The sequence below is a fragment of the Vicugna pacos genome, chromosome 3 (genome assembly GCF_048564905.1).
Source record: "Vicugna pacos chromosome 3, VicPac4, whole genome shotgun sequence".
NCBI lineage: Eukaryota > Metazoa > Chordata > Mammalia > Artiodactyla > Camelidae > Vicugna > Vicugna pacos.
Genome location: NC_132989.1, coordinates 35,667,922 through 35,691,566, shown reverse-complemented (window position 1 = coordinate 35,691,566; position 23,645 = coordinate 35,667,922). Strand labels below are relative to the sequence as shown.

Genomic DNA, 23,645 nt, shown 5'->3' with positions numbered 1-23,645 from the left:
GCAAGAAGGAAAATAAGCATAAACGGGAGAAAGGAGAGTCAAGCTCATTTTCTTAGATAAAAACAGTTTGCTAAACGCTCAATATGAGAAACTGTAATATGTTTCACAACTTTCCAAGTGCCCAAAGTAAAGCAAATTGTATTATGAATCAGAAATCACAAATTCTGCTTCTTTGACAAAGTACATTTATGCAGTTCCCAACAAGATAGGAAATCATAACATAGGGAAACTCTGAGCACTTCGGTGTAACTCAACTGATAATACTTCAATGGTACAATTTTACCTGACACTATGACTTAAAAATCAACCATGTATTTGAAAAATATTAACCTGAGGTTTTTTTCAGAGCTTTATGTTGGATTACTGAGGCCCACTTCTGAAGAGACAGACCCTTAATGTAGGTCACCTCCCTACCAGTTTTAGATACCTCCCACCTATGGAGAGTTGTTGATGAAAATAAGGTGCCAGAAGTCTTACTCTTAAGTAGTGTGTAAATCTGAGTGAGGCCATGTAATGGAGTGGGATTAGCCAGAAAACAAACTTTTTAAAATGCCAGGGGCCAAGTTGGCGGGGACCTTAGAGTTCCCTTAATGGGTCATTTCTGCAGCACCTTGACCCCCACATTTGGCTCAGTCACCTGCAAGATGGTCATTTTTACCACACACTGCCTCATACTCACTAATTTAACTTATGGGAGTCGATAATCCACTCAGATTTTTGCTAAACACCCATTCTGGCCAGTACTATGTTAGGCCCTGGAGATTACAGTGTTGTGAAAAACAGACTTGGTCTCTGGAACACTTACGTGATTATTGGCAGTGGCGTGCTAAGACCTGTGTCTGCACAGCTGCCTTTGATGGGGGAGGAGCTAAGTCTGTGAGCTCATAGCCCAGCAGCCCAAGATGAGCCATGGCTACATACCCTACAGATATAACCTGGTGCACTGTGCCCAGGCTTCCAGGTTACATTTCCATTATTGAAAACAATTACACATTTTTAGTCTTTGGAGATAGGGTTCTTGAATGGAGAAAAAAAAAGTTAGGCATATTTATGTTACCAAATAGTGCCTCTTTTAAAAACAGAATTATTTATAGGAAAATGGGGCAAGAGAATACATACAGGCAGTTTAGACTTTAGAGCTTTTGGATAGGAAAAACTGACAAGTGGGAAATAAAGTGTCTGGTTTTGAAATATTTTGTAGTTGGTTTTTGTTTCTGACTAATTAGTTGTAACCTCCAATATGGTTTAGAGTTTATTAAACAATTCCAGACACATTTTATGTTCCAATGGTATTATTAGGAACTGTATACCATACAGTTAAAGGTCTGCCAGTACTTTTCTGAGGAAATCATACAGCAGTTGTTCAGTGGTACAGATTTGTTCTATCTGAAAACGTTAAAACTGAGCATTATTATATTGCCCTCTGATGCCTTGAGTTTAGTGCTTACCTGTTTTTAGAATGCCAGGAGACAAAGCCATAAACATGAGAAAAATTCCATAGTTTATTGTTGTTGTTGGTTGATCCCCCTCTCCCCCCGCCAAAAGGTTTTGGATGATTGGGATGTTGGCAGGAGACCACCGTACAGATAGAATATCATGATATGTATCAATACTGAAAACTCTTGCCTTTCTTCTTTACCTTTATTTGTATGTGATGAAGTTAAAATTCTGTTTTAGTAAAGAGACTGGGGAATTTAATTAGTTGTTGTTGTTGTTGATATTTCAGTGGATACAAAGTGAGTTTTACCTTTTGTTTGTGGTATGTGCCTTGGGTGTGTTGGGGGTTGGTTCATAGGCTTGGTTCTGTGTTATAAAAAAAAAGACTTGCTAGGTTTATGTTTGAACGATCTACTTCTAAATTTGGGACATAATCTATTTATTTTTATCATCTGTAAGAACAGTTAGAATAACATGCATTTAGGGGATTGAAAGGATATTAAAACTGCAGCCATGCAAAATGTATCAGACTCTTGGGAGATCATATAAAATGTGACTGACTGGGGTCGGGTAACTTAGTGCCCACATCCATTTGTAAGATAAAATACTTACTTTAATAGGTTTCAGATTTTTACTAGTTTAATTATTTTAAAAAGATGAAGTGTAAGTTTATTTTTAATTTTTAAGCATTATGATTTACTTTTTAATGAAATGTGACTATTTGAATTAAGTTCCCTATATAATAGAAAATTCTAAACGTTGTATTGTTTCTTAGATTTTAGTCTTTTCTTTCAAATCTAAATTCTATTATGAAAAAATTTTAATCATTATATTATTTATATTAGAAAGATTCAGTAATTGGAATACATTATAAGACTATAGGAAACTTTTGGCAATAATTGTTTAATGACTCATGTAGTAATTATGCATTTTGAGAACATACTTTTTAAGATATCTTCCAGAATATCAGATCGACATAAAGCAGATCTTTAAAAAATTAAAAGTAATTGAATCATGAGTATTTCATTTTAAAAGTCAGCTGGAATCGTTTCTCTTCCTCACGTTTTTTCAAGTCACTTGCTGATGAAGAAATGTCTTTATATTTAGAGTTCAATACTTAGGTCCTGTTGGATCTTACTAGGGTTACTTATCTTTATTTCAGTACAATAAATGGATTGCTAATCTTTTCCCGTCACTGTTTCGAAGTAGATGATGGATTTTTGTTTCAGTTTACAGTTCATTGTTTTTAGTATGGTTGTGCTTTATTATACACATGAAGGCTTATTACAGAAACAGTCAGATTCACCTTAGTTACTCCTCTCGTTTAATCATTAAAAGCTCTTTTTTTGGGGGGGGGGAAATGACTTTTTAATATTTAACATACATCAGCCACAGAGAGCTTGTTTGTTTGGTTGTAAGTGTGCTATCCTCTTTTAGTTAATATTTTCTTTGTGTATAATCCTGGTTCGTAAAATTACAACAATTTAAAGAAAGTTGAATATCATTCCATTACCTTCAATATGTTTTGACTCTTTTTGGCATCATGGGAAATTCTAAGAGTTTTTCTTTTCTTTTCTTTTTTTTAGCAATAAGCCAAGGTAAAAATTTCTTTTGTCGTTTAAGAAGATTAAGAAGCTAAAAGCCAAAATATCAGTCATTTTTGGGGCCAATTTCTTTTAGAATCAAAATTTTAATGTGTTTTACAAAAAATAATAGATTCAGATAGTTTAAAACAAACACATTACAGGATGGATTAAACAATCCCTCATCTTGTTTATATACATTTATTCAAACAAGACTTGGATGAATGAAATATTTCTAGGTATTTGGACATAAAGGGAAAAATCTGAATGTTTTGCAAAGAAAACATAGCCTTTCTCAGCAATTAGGTCTTATTGATGAGAGTGAGATAATTTTGTTCTAATGTGTTTTCTAATAAAGAAGTGAAAAGGCATATTTGATTCCAACATTTATGAAAACACTATCTCAATTATTAATGTGCCCCTTTTCCCTTGAGATAAATTAATCTGGTTGTGCATGGTTTCCCCTTTCTGCTTAACATCAGAATTTAATATGACCGGACCTGAGGAATGTACACAGTGTATACTTAAAATTGTACTGGAAGAAAATACAGAAGTTTAAAATAAAGTTACAATTTAAGGTAGGCTAGAAATAGGCCTTTCAACTCAAAGTCTGATTTGACAAGAAATTTTAGCAACAGTGATGAAATGAATTGCATTTATTTTCACTGTAGGTAGGTTATTCTGTTAATTGAAATAATAGAGTAACTTGTTAGGGTTACAGTCAAGTTACTAGAAAATTCTCCAAGTACTTTCTAGTAGCTAAGAGTTAATTTTACAGAATCTGTCTTCTCTTTGCCTGAGTAAATTTGAGTATCTCATTTTCATTTATGCTAAGTGGAAAACTTCATTATTTTTCTTCAGAAAATCAAGGGGGGATAACATAATGTGGTTCTTTTTGTGGTTTGATTTTGTGCCATAATATTTTAGATTTAATAAGAGATTTGCTTTGAAGCAAATGGTCTATTTTTCATCATTACTGTTTAGCTTAGGTCAAAAGACATTAATGAAAACCAATATTAAAAATATATTACACATTGCTAAATGTTTATATTTCAAAACCATTACAGGTAATTGGTACTAGGAGGAAATGAATTGCTTTTGTATTTTAAATATGTATATTTCCATAAGTGATCCAATTCCATATGTAGTACCATACCCATTTGTATATATTTAGATGTTGAAAAAATCATTTAAAATAATCATTTGAAATTCAGTGAAAATCACTTTTAAATTAAATTAAAATCACTTAAAAATTGTTCCAATGATATTACTGTAACTGTATACTCTATATTTTGTTTTATGGAGAAAAATGTTTGTGCTCGTTTTGGTTTGATTCACCAAGACACCAGGAGACAGAATTATGTAGCTATATTGAAATAAAAATTACATTTTTTAGGAATTTATCATTTAATATTCCAGACTGCTTGTCCATTTGGTTTTGAATGTGTCAACTTCATGAAATCCAAATAATTTCTCCTTAGAACTAAACCATAGTAATGTTACTTTTTGTGTTTTTAATTATGCAGAGTAACAGCTGGTGTATCTTTTTGGCTTTGCCTCATTTGATTTGAAGATGTCTTTTATAGTGGTGCCCATTTGATCGAGTGTGAACATTTTGTAGTTTTACATAAACTGTAAAACCATCTGCCACTTCTTGGACTGGTTTCCAACATTGTGTTAAAAATCAAAACTTAGTACTTAAAGTTGACTTTGAAAAGGTCTGTATAAAGTCCCGGTCCTTTTGGTTTATGTATGACCCTGCTCAGTGCCACTCTTGGTTTTCTAAGTCCAAAAATGACTCTGCTTTTTAACAAAATTATAACAGCCATTTGGAAATTCTCACGTTAGTGAGGTTTAATCCCAATGTGCATGTGACACTACAGTGTTTTCGTTGCAAATACTTTATGAAGAGTGATGTGTTCTGTATCTGCAGGACTATTTTTCTCATTAGTCAGTTCAGTTTATCTACTGTTTACAGATTGCTTCTTTTTATAGCATTTTGTCCACGTGAAGAAAACAATTCGCAAGTATTTCTTGGTCCATAACTGCATATTTTCTTACATTGTATAATTTTTCCCCCTCTTTCCACACTGCCTTAAAACTAAGGTACGAAAATTGAAATCAGAATCTCAGAGGTTACTGGACAGATGAAATCTGCCCTCCCCATCACTGCCTGGCAGCAAGCAATCCGATGAAAATGTAATTATAGTACCACTGGGTTGGAGAAACCTGCAGGGGAAACTTTTTATTTCACTGTGTCAATTAAGGCAGTTTTAATTATTCGAGTAAATCTATTGTGTGACCTGGAAACCACTTAGAGTTGTGGTATAATATGAGTTTTAAAAATATTTGGTTGAATATGAAAAACTGTTTATTACTAAGCTGGGGAATCATGTCCACAGTTTTGCAGTTCTCTCTTCTCAGAGGGTGGATGTGATACTTTGGTGGTGTGAGAAACAGGGTTTTGCCTTTTTAAAGAATGCGGTGCACGGAACCACTATGAGACTGCTTCACTCTTTTTCTTTCTTTCTTTTTAGCATCGTATATACTCCAAGATTTCATGAGTTCAGACATTCCTTGTGTATTTATACAAGAAATACAGGCTCCGGGATAACTACTTAGCATAAAAGCCAGAGCAGTCAGAGCAGAGTATACTTTCCTTGTAAGCATTTGCCACCTCACTCAGATAAGTTACAGAATTCCATTATCCAAATTGTTACACATGTGTGACAGAGGTTGACCTTTCGTCATGTCAATCCTTTTTGTGGAGGCCCCAGGCTCCAGCCTAATGGCTCAAACCCTGATTTACTCACTGTAATAAGGGCAGGAGGTCGAGCAATTGTCAGGCTGCCTGTTCGTACTCTTCTTGGAGCCTGGTTGAAGGCTGTTAACACAAAGCTTTTCAAAGTGAATTTACAACCAGCACCACTGACAGAGGCCAATCAGTGCACCATAAATGTCAGGTTAGTGAGATTGAGCAGTAAGTAAAGTACTGACAGCACACTATTGGCTGGAATCAATTGGCCAAGGTTTAAGTGAGAAGAGCAATCTACGTGTGGTGGGCTTGGGGAAAGAGCTAAGTGTGCAGCCAGGGTTTCCAGGTGGAGTCCGTGGACTTACCTGCTAATGGGAGCATAAGGGTTGGGATGTTACCCATTTGCTTCAGTGCCTCCAGCATCACTGTGTTGTTACACCTCCTGATCTGGGAGTTCAGAGTGGCAGAGCCTGCTGACACTGGTTGGGTGGTAAAAAATGGCACCAGCATTAGAAAGAAGAGATAGAAAAACTATTAAAATATGGGGCTGTCAGAACTGGGGGATGCATCCAGTGCGTTACTGTGCAGTGAAAGGTAATCAGTTCAAATTCCAAAACTGTAACAGAGATTTCCAGACAGGCTCAGGCACAAACATGCCTGCTCTTTCGCTGTTCCTGGGGCTCAGCAGGGTGAAACTTTCATGGAAGTCACTAATGAGTGATTATGGGTTGAGGGTCTGAATATCCATGAGATGTGGTTTCCCCACCAGACGGAATGTTTTTATCATTTTGTGTAATGACAGCCTGGACAACAATTCATTTAGCTCTGAAGGCATCAGCATTAAAATGGAGGAATCCATTAAAATGCTGTATGCAAGGATTTATAAATTAGGCAATTTCCTTGATTATTGCAATCATTTACAAAATTGATTGTTCCAGTGTGGTATAGACAGATTTCAGCAACGATCATTGACAACAAGCACATTCTCCGGTATCTATAGCTACTGGTCACTAAACTAGGTCGCCTGTCCTCACCCCCCTGCTGTTCTTGGTCTCAAGGTCAGGCAGACTGATTTTACAGAAGCTTATGATTATGAAGTTTCATTTGTCTTCAGAGAAGGTTCTACCCTTCCAGGATGGGAAGGGTAGATGCGGGTTGTTCTAAAGATTGTAGCGTTTTTATATTTTCATCCCAACGGGGGGTCTGGATGATTCTGATATGCTTCAGATCAGTAGCACAGATTTTGAGATGTTGCCAACTCAAAAGGAAATAGTTTTTGCAGATTACAGCTGTAAATATTTCTTTGATTGAAGATCTAAAAGTCAATAATGTGTTTTATTTGTTGGTCCTCAGAGTTCTAATTATCCAATAGATATATCGTAGAGTCACTGGATTTTAGGTCAGTTAATTCTGGAAGGCATAATAAAGACATTGTCACAAGTGTGAAACGCTCAAAATGCTGCAGATTTTCCTATATAGTAACACACACAAGTTCACTTGGTTCTTAATCACTAACCACAAACCACAAAGTTGCCTTTATTCCTGAAATATCAGAGATGGGCATGCCAACTGTGTCTGCAAAGCTCTGTCCAATGAAAGCTAGCCATGTGGTTTATGCTTAGTACAAAGTAACTAACTTTAGACATTTGTTTTTAATCATCATTTTGCTTTTAATCATAATTTCCCCTCTTTGGAGCTCTGACAGACTGGGGCGTGTAAAATAATAACACTTTAGAAAATTATTTAACACTGTTGGGAAGGCAAAAAATTTTTGCCTGATTTGAAGGTAGAAGAATTTGATTTCAAGGTTGTTCTTTTTTTTATTTTTATTTTTATTTTTTAAATGGGGAGATGTTATGTTTGGGGAAGTCTTGTGGCTTCAGGGCACTTTGCATTTATTTGACTATTGTGCTGAATAAATTAGAAGTTCATTTTCCTTTTTAATTAGTTGTAAAATTCACCACTTAAAAATGCAGTGAAAAAGGCAGTAGTTTCAGTTCAGTGTCTTGACACCATCTCTTCACTTTAATTTAAGTATTTTTTTCCACAGTATTCTGGTTTCTGTTAAGACTTAAAAGCCATGTGACTAGATCTGTCTTGGGGAACCTTGAATGACGCACTCAGTTTTATAGATGTTTTTGCCAGTCCCCTTGTACATTTACTTAATAAACCAAAACTTACAGCATGTAATTGTGAAATAATAATATGGGATTAAGCCCATTTTATTAAAATAAACAGTGTTTTTCACTCTCTGTGATCATTTTAAAGTAAAGCTGCCTCAGATAATGAAGTGTCGTCTATAGAAACATTCAATGTAATCTAATTCACTAGAAAGTTCTTAAGTGCTTTTTAATTGGAATCAAATTAAATGTAATCAAGTCATGTTTTCAGTATCTTGTAAAGCACCAAGACCTTAAGTGTTGTTAGCGCACTTGGGAATGTTAATGTTTATTGCAAAAGCAACAGTACTGAATTCTCAGATCTCCATACAAACTCCGAAATGGTAGATAACCCACAAATAAACTCTAGATTAGAGTATGATGCCTTTAGAACCTGTTATGTTTACCCCAAATTAATATTAAAATTTATTTTTGCTATGAAGAATGCCCAAATATTTCCTGTGGGAGAGAGTCTTGAAAAATATTGTGTTACTAAGGAAAGGACCTAATTTCAGTATTGCAATTAATTGCCATTTAAAATTTGTCCTGGATAATCTACAAAGTGGGAAGTCTATTCACATTTGAAATGGTAGAAATGAACTTTTCTATTAAACATAATTCTTATCATAAGGAATTCAAGCTATATAAAAGTATAATCCAGTGGTAACCATTCTTGATGATTTTTATAGTGGCCTTTTGAGAGATGGCTATTTAGTGTAATATACATCTGTTTCATTGGAACACTGTTTTGGTAAAAGTTTTTTGCACAGTCTCCTTGATACTGTAAAATACATTTTATTCTTATTTTTTAAGCAGGTTTTTACATGATTATTGTTGTGTACCCTTCTCCCCTAAAATACATTTTAAAGCAGCAACCAATGGCACTGTTTTCATAGGCTCTCCTGCAAATGTTTAAATTTGGCTCACCCATGAATAGATTTTGGTTTTATGTCTAGCCCCATCCTTTTCTCTCTGTATCTTTCCTTGTGGGAAATTTCATTACCAGTTTGCAGACCCTACTGATATTATAGAAACACTTCTACTGGTATTTCTGTATGTTTTATAGTACATTTTAAATAAGACTGAGTCTTTGTGGGAGATTTTAATGGTCATCAGGGAGAAAGGAAAAAATTTTTGTGTTTCTTTTAATACATCGAGGTGTTAACAAAAAAGGATCAATCTTTGAAATGCTTTTCTAAGTAAGAAGACTCATTGATTTATGTAGCTACATGTGAGACTTTAGGGAAAGTACTGAATTTCTCTGTACTTCTTATTTCTCCATGTGTAAAAGAGAGCCATACTGAACTATGATGCAAGTTAGAGTGAAAGTATTTATGATATTTTCATACAAAAAGAGATTTTCTCTTCTTCAATTGGTATTTTTATAGTAATTTTTAAGTCTGTAGTGGCTCTGAACATAGTTATAAAGAATCTCATTATTTGTTAAAACAAAAGATTGTACACGGTAGATCATGACACAGTTTGGATTAAGTTACTTACTATAAAATCAGGCTTAAATAATATTTAAATGCAAATTTATTTAACACTGGTTACAAGAAAGAAAGGGCTATGTATTAAAGGGATACCATACAATGTGGATGTAAAAAAAAATCATTGGCTGGCATTAATTTTAAAAACAACATTTCCAGTGGAGAGCAGCAGGCTAACAACATGTATTAGACACATAATGAACATTTCCGGGAGGTGTGTGATTTCCATAAGTGCAATGATCACTGCTAATCTCACAGCAGAGAACTGACTTGCAGTATGAAAATGCAAGGGGAATGACTTAGTAAAATCACAAAGCAGCCCTAAAGCTGAAGGTCTTTTGACCGTGGACCTCAAATCAGGAGCAGTTCATTAGGTAGATTTGACACTGGATATTGAATTCTGAACAGAAAAATATCTCAATGCCCAGCTTATCGTGGCTTGTCAATAAATATTAAATGACACCAAATCGATGTAGTGGCACATTTCCCACTGTCCATAAAAATGCATGTGCAGCTGTGTGTCGACCAGTGAATGCTGACACATGAATACATACACAGCTTCTGAATATCAGTCACTGTTGACTGTGTGTAAAGCAAGAATTCCAAGTGGCAAAATTTTACATGAAAAGATAAACACCAAAACATGTCATAGAGGACAAAAAGTAAACTCTAATTAGTATTTTTCTAATATATATTTATTGAATATATAAATCATTTCTATTATGATATTTAGAGATTTTACTCTGATTATAATCTAAACAGAGGTGATATTCAAAATATTTGATAATCACTCAAGTTTAGACCTGCCCCATAAGCCTGGATACCTGCAGTTGTGTCTGTGCTCCATGGGCTGGATATCAGCTCCAAAATTAGGACAGCTAACAGAGCTTTAGCAAAGCCATTAAACAGATAATCTCCAATGAGTATAAAGTTTCAGTTTTGTAAGATGAAAAAGTTCTGGAGATTGGTTGTACAACATTGTGAATATTCTTAACACTACTCAACTGTACACTTAAAATGATTAATATGGTAACTTTCTATGTTATGTGTATTTTACAGTAAAAAAAAGAATAATGACTATATTTTCAGTGATTTTTTTTTCTCTTCTAGCTCACTGATTCTTAAACTCTAATTCTGACATACAAGAGAAACTCTAGGTGCAGGGAGTCCAGCAAAATTCAGTCTACCCCTAAAAGCTTCTGATTCAGTGGTCCTGCGTCAGGACTCAGGAATCTGTGTCCTGAACAAACGTCCCACATGGTGATGGAACTACACTGTGTACTGAACTAATGTCCCACATGCTAGGCTCCACCTTTGTCTCCTTTATTCCCGTGGTTGTCGCCTCTCCTTCCTGCTTCCTCCCTTTTCTTGGCTGCTCTGGAGAAAACTTGGCATCTTTGTGGTTTCCATTCCACACCTGGTTTCATCTGTTCCTGTGTGAATTCTAGTCTCAATCTTATTTTCATTCCTCTCTGGGCATTTCCAGTCCCCTCCCTTGCCACCCTCCCCACAAGATAGGTAGGTAGGTAAGTAGGCAGGCAGGTAGGTAGGTAGGTAGGTAGGTAGATAGATAGATAGATAGATAGATAGATAGATAAAAATAGATATAAACTTGAAAGAGCTGCTAACAGGCGGCAGAATGGACTCTCATGACTTTCACCTTTTCTGTATTTCTGAAGCCCACCTGGCCAGGTGTACCAAAGCAGCCAAAAAGGCAGAAAGCTTTATACTATGTGTCAACTGCAGTATGTACTTAAGCCCCTTAATAATCAAGGTGTGCTTCAGGAGGAGGTGGCCTGCTGGAAGGTATTTGGTGATTTTCACAAGGCCTGAGGTCCAGCTCTCACTGGGTCTGAGTTCTGCACCTTAACTCTTCCCAGAACTACATCTGAAAGCGGGGTCCTTTCTGTTTCTCCCCCTAGTCTCTCCCGTGCAGCCCTGTATCTTAGAGGCCAAATGCTCCTTGCATGATATTTGCAATTTACAGTCTGTAACTGTTCCATCTGCCAAGGTTACCTGCAAAAGTGCTAGTGTTTTTCAGAGACCTTATCTGTTCTTATTGTTTCAATTGCTCTCTGCAAGGGATGGCTCTCAGACTCCATTTGTAGCACTGAACTTTCTTAAATCCTCCATCCTCCCTTGTCTATATGATGTCTCCATTTAGATACTTGACATTGCTTCAAATTGAGTTCACTAACCACCCCTGCCTTACATCTCCTCTAACGTCCTTTTTGGCCTATGAGCCCAACATTTTAGACTTACTGTAATGGATTTTTAAAATATTTGTGTTCCCGGCAACTAGCAGAGTATCTAGCACACAAAAGACACTTAATAAACACTGTTGATCTAACGGCAAGAATGAGAACTAAGACAATTAAGTTGAGACTTCGTACCAGGCATGCTTCTCAGTGCTTTACAGAAATTATCTTAATTCATTCTCAGAATAACCCAATGAGGTAAAGACTACTCCAGTATTTTTCAAATGAAGCAACTTTTCAGATGAAGGTCCAGACAGGTTAAATAACTTGCCCAAGGTTGTAGGTAGTAAAGGTAGGATTCCCACCTAGATGTGTGAGCCGCAGAGGTGTTGTTCTCAGCCAATCTGTTGCTATGCTGCCTGCCTCTCCTGCTTTCAGACCTGAACTCCCATCATATTACGGGGCTCCAGTCTGCCACAGACCTCTTCGTGCCACTGATCCTGGCTCTGGAGCTGGCTGGGACCACTCCCTCCTTGGTGGACACTGCTTTGGTTTCTCAGACACAGCCCAGTCAGCTTCACTGAGACCCCATAGCTTGTCTAATCACCAGGCCCTTGACATGATTAGTCCACCTTGTGTTCCAGGACCATAGGCTCCACACTTATTATCCCAGAAAATGTTAACTCCCCAGCATTCAGAGAAGCACATTTATTGAGAAACTTCTGTGTACATGCCAGAGATGGGCAACGCCAGTTCTGCCCTCAAGGACTGTAGAATAGTAGGATCATGAGTAATTCCAGTCAAAGCAGTGTCCAAAAAGTGCTTTTTTAGGTGCGCAGAGGGAAGCAGTTCCTGCTGGGAAGATCAGGGAAGGAGGAGGAGTTTGACCTTTAGACATCAGTGGTTAATAGTCAGAGAGTCAGAGATTGGGGGGAAAGATGCTCTGAGGTGGAGATCAGCCAGCCCCTCATAGTCCTTCCCAGCCTGGTTACCCTCTTTCTCTCTGTTCCTTATTTCCAACTAAGCAAACTGCTGCTTGTTCATTCCCAATATCTTGCTAATTTCCAGTGCTGTGATTTTGCCCAAGCTGTTACTTCACCCAGAACACTCTCCCTTCTTATTCTGGTCAGCCTGGATCTTTTACTTTTAGAGTCCTATCTTCCAATAATTCATTTTGGATTAAACCCCAGTCACCACCACCCTTTCCACATTCTCTTTCCCTCAGCCATCTCCTTGACAGTGGTTGAAGTTTTGTTTAGTTACCTGATACTGCTTACAGCCCTGGTTCAGTAAGCTTGTATTTGGGATATACTGAGACTAAAAAATTGTTTGTTGTTTGTCTGTCATTCAGCTTTGACTGGGTATCCTGTATCTTTATTTGCTAAATGTGCAGTCCTATTAAGGTGACAGTGGAGAAGAGACCTGATGGGAAAAGGAATGAACTGTCAGAGAGGCCAGTGTGTCCCAGTGAGTTCAGAGGAGCGTGCTGGGAGGTAAGGTCAGAGGGAGCTGGGATCAGGTCGGTTAAACCATGGGAAAGATTTTGCATTTTATCCGGAGTGAAGTAGATCTGGATCCAGGAGTAGCACAGGCTGACTTAAGTTTTAAAAGGATCACTGGGTGCTGTGGAGAGAATGGTCTGTGGTGGGGCAAGGCTGAGTGCTGGTAGGAGGACCTCAGAGGACAGGATGTGACTGGAGAAATAAAGTAGGAGTTGAGAGCATATAGCTGTTACTTAAATCCATAGGACCACTTGAGGTCATCCAGGGAGTGGGGTCAGGCAGAGCTTGGTAGAGAGAAGAATTAAGATGTCTTTAGTTCCATTGCATCTGCAGGTTGAATGGGGATGAGGGACTATGTAGTCAAGCATTGTTGTGGATGCCCCACTTCATTTCCCTTCTCTGCCAGTTGTGGGAATGGTCCTTACTTTAGCCTCTGTGGTTGAGTGGCAGTGAGGCAGTGAGTTCAGAATGATAGTACTGCTCCTGAATGTGTTGGAATCTGTGAACCATAAGGCCCTTATATGTCGTAGATGCGATATATACCAGACTTCTTCCTCAGGAGACGGATGCTTAATATGATGACTCACTTAAATGTTCTATGGAAAATCTCATATATGTCCTCTACTCAGTGAAGTGTTCCCATTTCTCTTGCGTTTTTCACCATGCTTCTTGTGAAGTCTTTATGTTTTTAAATAATTATGAGGGCTAAATATATTTATGAAAGGGAATTTGGAAAATGCAGAAAAATACTTTTAAAAGAAAAGAAAAATGAACTTCCAGTAATTTGGTGTCATTCTTTCTTGTCGCAGTTAGTTTTTTCTTTTACTATATAGACGAAAACATGCCATTTGCATTTTATCATAAAGTCAATAAGCATTTTCACCAGACTGAAAATTCTTTGTGTGTACAGCCAGTGATGTTTATGGGCCAGAGATTCTGAATATGGTTGAATCCAATTGAACATTTGTGTTGGTCCTTCCTCCTTCCCTCCCTCCTTCCTTTCCTTCCTTTTTCACCTCCTACCTTCTCTCCTTCCTTTGAAAATGTGACTCATCATTTGATATCCTGAGTGTATTGGATCATGCTTGCCAACATACCTGCAGGAAAAACCACACACAGAAAAACTCCCTTTATACTAACAAAAAGAGTATGGAGAGCGATAGCAAACATTTGTCCAGCACTTTCAGGTTTGTAAGAGATTTCCCAGCCAGCTTGTTGATTTCATTGCTGCGCCGCCTCAGATGCAGGGAGCACTCTGTCCCGCCTGGTGCGAGTGAGATGTCGAGGCTGAGTCCTCAGAAGGCCAGGCGGGCAGAGCTGGCTCTTTTGACCCAAATGCTCCAAGGGAGCTTTCCATCTGTCCAAATGTTAGCCTGGAACTAAACGCCTCCACACGGTGATGAAATCCCTAACAAATGTAGTGACAACACTGAACATAAGGCCTTCATTTTTTTCAAATTGCTTACATTTACAGTTAATTCAATTTGAATTCGAAGTCACCTCCATGCGAATGACTCATGCGCTCATTATGACAAGCTCTGTTTTCTGAAATGTGCAAAACAGAGAGAAGTTGGTTTGCAAACGGTGTGTAGCGAAGGTAGTATGTATGGAGCTGGTTTCCAGCTGAGAAATTGCTGCATATCTTTACACATCTTGTCTTCTAGGCCTGGAGTTCTACAAGAAAACAGAGGTATCTTTTAAAAGCACATTTGGATCACTGTTCACAGTGGCTCTTGGAGGGGATAAATATGCAGATCAAACTTGACTCTGTAGCAAAGAGAAAAAATTTTTTTGCTATTTCAGGACACTTCATTTCAGGCCAGTTGAAATCCTTTTCCAAGTGTGGACCTTCTGGGATCTAGAGGGGGCAGATAGATTAAGCCTTGCAGGTTGTGATGGAAGTGAGGGAATGGTTTCAGAAGCAAATCACTTTCACCCTATATAAAAGACTGGAAAAGAACAGTAAGGATAGATTCAGAAAAACAACCATCTAAATAGATAATTGCTAAAATATTTGGATCATTTTTAGAATAAATGCAGGCTAATATTTTTGGGCAGTGAAATCAGCTTTTCATAATAACTTTGCCTCCAAGCCAGCAATTTCCTTGTTCTCCCTAATTTACTTCACTTTTCTGTAGCTGGCAAATTCCTTTGTTGCATACCTCAAATAAACTACCTTTCCAGCTACCAAATTCTGTTGTGAGACTGTTGTGGTCCCTCCTGCTTTTATGCACAAAGGGATTCCCGCCACTCCACCAGGGAGCTCTGGAGTCCTGGAAAAGGCTTTGGGCTTTTCAGTGACTTTCCCCATGGAACCTTCAAGGGTACCCAGTATCCGAATAGTTCATTTAATTTTGGACCCAGGTTCAGAGTAATTCTAGAGCTATGCAACTTTTAACAGTCTTAGGGCTCCTAATAAGAGGTGTGGGTACTGGGAGAGGGCAGTAAACACACCCAGCAGTTTCTGTTAAGGGGCTTATGGCTAAGTAGTGACAGCCCAAGTTGGACTGCCCTAGAAGGCAGCGGGTCATTTGAGGTACCTTGGGGTTTTGGCATTTTTCTTTCCTGGTCAAGGGAGGGGAGCAGCAGTGACTTCTGCTTCTGAAAACTCTGTTAAGTAGCCCAGTGGGATGGAAATTTTCATGCTCTTAACTTTGGATCACAGCAAGTTGTGTCTGAAAAGTTTAAACTGGGTGTTTCACAGACACATTCTCAAGGATTAGATACCCAGTAGGAAATAAGGTGGGTTGCATTTTGTTGTTTTCTCACCTTTCCCGCTGGACTCAGGTCACTGATGGAGTTTGCTCAGATTCACCCTGCTGGTGTAACAGCTCTCATGACGGAAGTTCTGTTTAAATCTTTACTCTTTACCAGAGTAAAGAGCTTCACTCAAAGCAGCTTTGGAGCGTGTCACATAGGGAAGAAAGTGAAGTCCAGGCAGCAGTGGCTTTGCAGGCATGATGACTGAGAACTGGAGCAGAAATTGTGGAGATATGTAGTGTTAACAGAGGTAGTCTTGAATCTGGAGGAGTTCGTGGCGTGACTGAGGAGAGCCATTCATCTGGTCAGTCTACATATATTTGGTAGTCATGTCCTGTGTGCCAAGCACTATTCAGGGCTGTTGGAGGATACTGTTGTGTTAGAAAAACATAGCCTGTGCCTGGGAGGAGCTGATAATCCATGAAGAAGACATCAAATAACCTAGAAAGATATTTAAGTGAAACAAAGAAGGCCCAGTGAGTATAACAGAGCACCTGATTGTGAAAATCCAGAGAGAGAGCTCAAGAGGTGAATGAAGGGTCAGCTGGGGTGGAGAGTCATCTAAAGCTCCTGGAGATGGGTTTGCAGTCAAGATTTGCAGGGATGCGGGTACGTGGAATAGTGACCAAGCGGAGAGATGGCAGTTCGAGTGGGAAGCAGAGCAAATGCAAAGCCCCTAGGAGGAATAAGCAATTTGTTTTTGTTTGATGTCGTCCTTGGGTCTCTCTCAGTGTGGTGCTAGTAAGAAATGAGGCTGAAGGAACAGTAAGATTCATCAGTGAGTTGCATACAAATTGGCTCGAGAGTTGAGATTGAGAAGCAAATAGGGAACTCCAACAGTATCTTTAGGACGGTAATTTGAGGTGGGTTGGTGGCAGATAAAGAAGGTGTGAGTTGGACTCAACAGATACTATTTCAACTGGTGTGACTATAGGTAGTGGAAGTTTCACCAGTGTTTGAGATCATCCCTTCAGTTAGACTGATAAAGAGTATAACAAAGCTAGGGACACCCCTGAACCCCAGAGAATTTCAGTGACCAAAGAACAGTTCATCTTAAATGTGAGCTGTCAACCAAGGGGCACAGTACTCAGGGCAGTTGAATGTTGTAATGTCTTAGATTTCGTATCTGACTCCAAGAAACATCTAATTAGCTGGACAAAGGAGTAGAGGAGAGTAAGGACAAGTAGAAGGGTGCTTGGAAGGGGAATAGGATCTTCTCTAAGATGGAGAGCCCTTCTCTGTATTAGAAGCTTTTTTCCTTTTTGATGGTGGTGGGTCAAGGTCACACACAGGTGTATGACCTTCTGTTTAAACAAAGAAGAGAATCTTATGCTTTGTCACAAATGAAGGCATCTTGTTAGATTCAGGATCTAGTTGTCTCTGCCCTTATGTAGTTCCTCAACAAACAGCACTGAGCTGTGCCCATTGAGGGGAAAAAACAAACCCCAAACTTGAAACTCAGCCGTTTAGGAGCACGGCTTACTGGTTGAAAGATGGGTGGGGGGTGTTCACAGGACAGTTCCAGAAAAATTTGGGTGATGTCCTGAGTGCCTCATGTGTAGCGAGTAGCATTAACAGTTACTGCTTCCTACATACCAAGGAAGGAGAAAGAGAGAGAAATTAACCTAAACCAACCTCTACACTCATAAGAACATTAAGAAATGGAAAATTTTAAGTGGGTCAAGATTAGAATAGGGAAGAACAAGATGAGAGATTTTAATACAGTGAAGGAATGAGAACCTACAGATTGGTGATAAAGGTGGAGTCGAGAAGAGGACCTGGGCAAGAGGATGTCAGTCTGTGAGAAATGAAGAAAGAACTCATGGGGTATGTGTGGAGGAGGGAGCATGGCTGAGAGCAGCTGGAACTCAGGTGTGTGTCCCAGGCGGGGCTGACAGCCCTGAGCTCTTCAGGGCCACCCTGATGCTTTTTGGGCTGCAAACATCTCTGGTCCTGCTACAGTGACCAGAAGCTTCTGCCAGTGATGCCTAGCCCTCCCCCTCCTGGAATTAGAGGAATGCATCTGTTTGTGGGCTGGAGATTAGCGTTTCGGGTGGGGGACTACAGGGAAAGCTGTCTTTTTGGGTGGCCTCGCAAGACAAGCTTCAGATCCTAAACTGATACTTCTAAATGTCCTTCTCTGATAATCTATAATTTTCTATTTTTAGAACTACATGGTCAGCGATGTCAGAGACCCTTCTTGGATGATTTGTCCATTTAAGACTAGCAGTAATAGCTGTTGTTTGGAAATACAGCAACAGAAAGGAATTTAAGGGGGCCAGCTAAGTAAAGATATTTAAATTCTTTATAGCTGTGATTTTACTACCAACTTCAGTCAGGTTAGTTTTGTTCCAGAGCTTTAAACAAGGTTGATAAATTATATTTTAATTTCCATTTCAACAGTTTTTTAATTTGAAAATTTTAAGATGAGTTAAAAATTATTTTTAGAGGTTTTTCCCTCATCATGTCTTTTGCAGTGCCTGCTACACACTAGCTTTCTTGTAGAGAGTTGCTGCTCAGTTTTTAATATCTTTCATTTTATTAAAGGTGTTTGTTTATTCTCATCTTACCTTGATCCAGAAAGATGTAAAATGGCTCTTAGAGAGTCTCCATTTAGAGATGGATAAATGTATTGGGAAGATGAGAATGGAAAATAGAAACAAGCATAATTTTAAAATATTCTAGATACTATTTTAATGCTAAAATGTGTTATATCCACATAGTGTTGTCTTGCTACGGTTCCTTTATTTACTCCTCCTCCAGGTGTTCTGTTGTTTATTTGTTTGTAGAATGAATATGATGTTACCATAATGTGATGTTTTGCTCTGTCATCTGGATGGATGATGTCATACAGTGACAGAGTGAAATGTGCAGGGTTGAGCAGGCTGAAATCTTAGTCTGTGGGGTGTAGCTGCCTGTAGCTGTATGATGCTGTTTCTTTATTGGATTGGTTTTTTTTTTTTCTTATGACACAAGTAATTGGTGTTTATTATCAAAATTAAAAAAAAAAATAGAAAAAGAAAATCAAATTCTCATAGCCCACCACCTGGAGACAAACTCTTAATTTTAAATGTATTTTTAAAGAAAATGTTAAACATGTGTGTGCATTGTGTTGAAAAAACTTTTACTTAACATTATTGCCTAAACATGTGTGAGCATAGTTAATATGCTTTATAATCACTTTATTTAATATATTGTTCAGAAAATGGGTGAGCCAGAATTAGCTTAACTATTTCCATATTGTTAGAAGTTTAGCATCTGTATTGTTTACAGTTTTTTGTTATTTTTATGAACACACTTAGACATGTAACTTACCCAGGTTTTGACTTCTACATATTGGGAATGATTTCTACTTATAGGGGTATTAATAATAATGAATAAAGTAATATGTAATAAGTAGTAGATTCTTAGTAAATATGGGCCCCATTTTCTTTATCTTTGGGCTGAATTGAGCTGTCTTCAGATCTGTGAGTTGGTGTGTATAAACATCAACTTACTGATGTTTTGAAAATGATAATTACAAAAACATAAAATTCCTGGCTTTATACAAGAGAGAGAGTTCTGAAAAGTTGCTTTAGGTTCAGTTTTGCAAACTGAATATTTTAATATCACTAGGGCAGTGATTCGCAAGTCACTGGGATACTTTTTTCCTAACTTTTTATAGAAATTTAAAACCCACTCACATGAAAGAAGAACTAGTGTAATTCCTCTTATACTTGGCATCCATTTTGAATAATTTTTCTTTTCATTCTTTTCCCTCTCTTCTACCTGCTTTTTTTTTGCTTTGTTTTAATATTTTGTATTTTTTGTTATTGTTCAAATATTTTAAAGTAAATCCCAGAGACCATAGCATCTTACTTAAAGATACTTTCTCTAAAAGGTAGATTTTAAAAACTGACATACCATCATGTATAACTGAAAAATTGTGCTCTACACTGGAAATTGATGCAAGATTGTAAACTGACTATAACTCAATAAAAAAAAGTTAAAAAAAAATACTGACATAACCATAATACCATCATCACATTCAGCAATATTAGCAATGATTTCTTAGTATTATCTCATTTCCATATTCTCTTATTTCCTCCCAGATATCTTTCTTACAGTTGGTTTGAGTAACAATCAAAACAAGATCTTCACATTGCATTTTGTTGAAATATTTCTTAGGTCTCTTTTAATCTGTAACAGTTCAATAGTTGTGGAGCTTTTTTTTATGATAATTGTTCAGTTTTCCCCTGTAACTTACTGAACCAGAATCATCGGAGGTAGTCTGATGGTCTGCATTTTATAGAAGTTCTAGCAGTGATTCTATGGACAAAGAGCTTCGAGAGTCTCTGTACAAAGGAGCATCCTTAAGACATCTTCGGAGTGAATTTTTTAGTAGAGGAGTAAATTGGTGAAATATTAATAATCACCACATAATTTCTTGGTTTATTTATTTTATAAATGTGAACCCTTTATTTACTGGATTTTCTTGAAATGAGACTGACTTCTTTTTACGGATGATGATTGAGGGAGTTTATGGTTTCTTCTCACAATACCTTCTTTTTCCCTCGATCACTATTTCTCCTTACCAGTGTTTTTACTGTTTCCTTTTAAGAAATCAGTACTAAAAGTTCTCAATCTGTTTGCATATCTGTAGTGGTCTAGCTTTGCAGAAGGTTTTTAAAATGAGAATATGTAGGGAAGTAAGAAGAAAATAAAAACTACCTATGCTGTCTCTGTTTAGAGGTAATCAGTTAGTAGTTCCACTGTATTTCACTGTAGTCTTTTCCTGTGGCAGTAAACTTTTAAAGAAACAGTCTTAAATCCTATTTATGAGCATTTTTGCAACTTTCTAACATGATATATTATAAATGTTTGTTTCAATGACTGAACATTCTTTACTATAAACTTAGTGGCTGCCTAGTATTCCAGTGTGTGGATGTGGTCTAATATTAGATATTGTCTTGTTAATTTCTTCCTGGTGTGGATAATACTCTATTAGAATCATTACAGATTTTTTAACATATATATGACTTTTCCTGGTTTAAGTTTTTGTATTTCTAAGCTAAAATGTTTTTACACTTTTAAACGCTTTTAATTTTGCCTAATTTGCCTTTTGAAGGATTGTATGAGTTTACATTCTTCTAAGAGATTGAGAGAGTATTTGTTTCCCTGACCCCTTATCTACAGTGTGTTCCAGTATGTGTCCTTCCCTCTTTAATGTTAGTGGTTTTTGATGGAGGAATGCAGTTACATTCACTTATGCTTTCAGAAGTACATCATACCTGGTGATCCAGTATTTGGTCCTTTTGGCTAGAGTGTTAGGGAAGCATACTTCAGAGGTCAGCGGTGCCACCTGCGGTCAGTTCAAAGCCCTCAACTCTCATTACAGGGATAAATGATGATTAGAACCATGTAGCTGGCTACTGAATTTTTTCGTCTAGTTTGATCATGTTAAATATGCATGTGGCAGAGATGATGAAATGTCTTGGTTCTAGAGGTAACTGCATTTCATGGCTAAGCAAAATGAATCCAAAAGAAATGAACTTTGTTAATTATCTTTAGGATCCATAGAGTCCAAGTTTGCAGACAAAATATTTTACACTTGGCTGTATGATTTTCATTTTTATTGCCTTTCATTCTCTTTCCACGTTTATATTGATATTGTAATAGACATATAATCTCTCTCTCCTCCCATACAAACTCTGGTACCACTCTGATAAAGTTTGAAGCTTTAGCCCTGGGTGATATAGACCCTTAATGTGCCTCTTGATTTCTTATCTAGCTTTTCTGGCTGCCTTCAGTCTGTTCTCTTGTTTCAGACGGGAGCTCTTTGGGCGATCATTATTGGGTGACTGAAAAGGAATAACCCAGAGTGACAGCTGAGGTTTGGATGGGGAAAGGGAGACCCGGGGTGTTTGAACATTTTGAAAAACTGGAGAAATCCATGGTTTGGAGTAGACTACGATATTTAAATGAAGTTCATCAGAGTGGAATGAGCAAAGTTAGGGGAGACAGGATCCTTTGCAAATTTCAGCCTGGCTCAGGGTGGTCCAACCTTGGAGATTGACCTGCCAGGCTGGGCTACTGCTCCTTCTGTGTTGAGAGCAAGTTGGGTTGTGCATCTCCATTTTGTGCGGCAATTGTCCTGAGCAACCACACCAGAATACTTTGCATTTGTGACTATTTATGCAGCCCAACAGGAAGAGCCAATCTGGTGATTTTCTAAATAATTATTTTAGTCTAGATGGCCAGCAGGATAACTCTGACTCCAATGGAAATGATTTTATCTTAAATTGTCCAGCTTAGCCACTCACATGGGTAGAATGAATGTTGCCAAATTTTAGTTTACTTTCATGCTGTTTAGACACACTTCATATGGTGCTTTGTTTTAAAAGACCTCAAAGTATTTTTATGGATGTATTTACAGGAAGTTTGGTTCTCAAGGCCTAAGGCAAAAAATATTATTACTCCATTGGTCCCAATCTACTTTTTAAGACAGTAGCCCAACATAGAGGTGGCATTAAGTGGAATGATTTAGGTCTTTTACAGATACAGTGTAATTCAGAAACTTTGCTGTTTTTGGCTGTCACACTGCCTTGATTTAGGTGGGACAGAGATCAGGGAATAAATTGACTCTACCCAGGAGCAAAGTAGACAAGTTTGACGGCAGTGAAAACTAAGACATTTGCTGCATCCAGAATATTTATGATTAAAACCAGAGAAGTCTGGACAGTTAGACAACTCTGTCATTTATTAATTTATTAGCCTTTGCACTGTGTTTTACTTTAGGAGATTGATCTGTGACCCCTGAAAGGACATGTCTTCAAGCTCTGTATTGTTTCTCTTCATATGAAGTAAAACTTTTCTACTTATAGTGTTCTAAAAAAAGGAAAATAAAAGGAAAAGCAATCCATGCTTTTGTATCCAGATCTGTGAAAAAAAATTGCTTTTTCTCTATTCACAGATTGTGTACCCCAAAGACTTGATGCTAGAACCTCATCGTTACAAATGTTTCCCTGGAAACTCAGCACGGACAACATATAAAACATTCTTTTGTGTTTGCGTTTTCCTGAAAACGTTCCCAGGACCCTGCTCAATACATATAACCACACACACACACAAACACCCAGGGACTTTTCAGCTGTGGGTGTCTTTTGTGCTGCTAACCCAGTGGGGCTTGTAGTACATTTTAAGTCTTGGTGACTCACAGTTTGTTTGTTGTGTTGCCTCATTTAAATGGTGGTATCATAAATCACTCCATTTTTTAAAATCATTTGAGTAGCAAACACCCCAAAGCACTAAAATTAAACAATGTTAATGGGGATTTGCTTGGGATACCATTGTTTTAATATGACAAATGGCCATGCATCATGCTGCGTAGCACAGTTTATTTATGCAGACATAATTGGGCCTTTGAAATGAAATATGTGGGGAGCCATTTGCCAGAAATTCCAAGTCCACTTGACGTGGTTCCTCCTCCACTCTCACTTCTCCTGTGTGCTTGATCAGCTCAGAGCAAATGTAAGCTAGATGAATCCTCTTGGGTGGGGGACACTGTAATTAGGGTGAGAAAAGAAGCTACCTGAAATTCAAAATAGAACTCTTCCCCCTCCATTTCTTTCGTGTTTTTTGGTGGCTTCTAGTGGAAGAGGCCTGAAAGTTAGCCCCCCCAATTTTTTTTTGGTTTCAGACATCTGAAAAAGAGGCAGTTTCCCCAGGTGTTCTCAGTGAAGTGAAGGGGAGTTTCATGTGCTGAAGGTCACTGAGCCCTAA

General features: G+C 37.7%; 1 protein-coding gene across 2 annotated transcripts in view; it reads left to right on the top strand.

The window, feature by feature from the left end:
• PRDM6 (PR/SET domain 6) overlaps positions 1-23,645 on the top strand; it is a 95,442-nt gene that overhangs the window by 11,083 nt on the left and 60,714 nt on the right. The window lies entirely within an intron of this gene.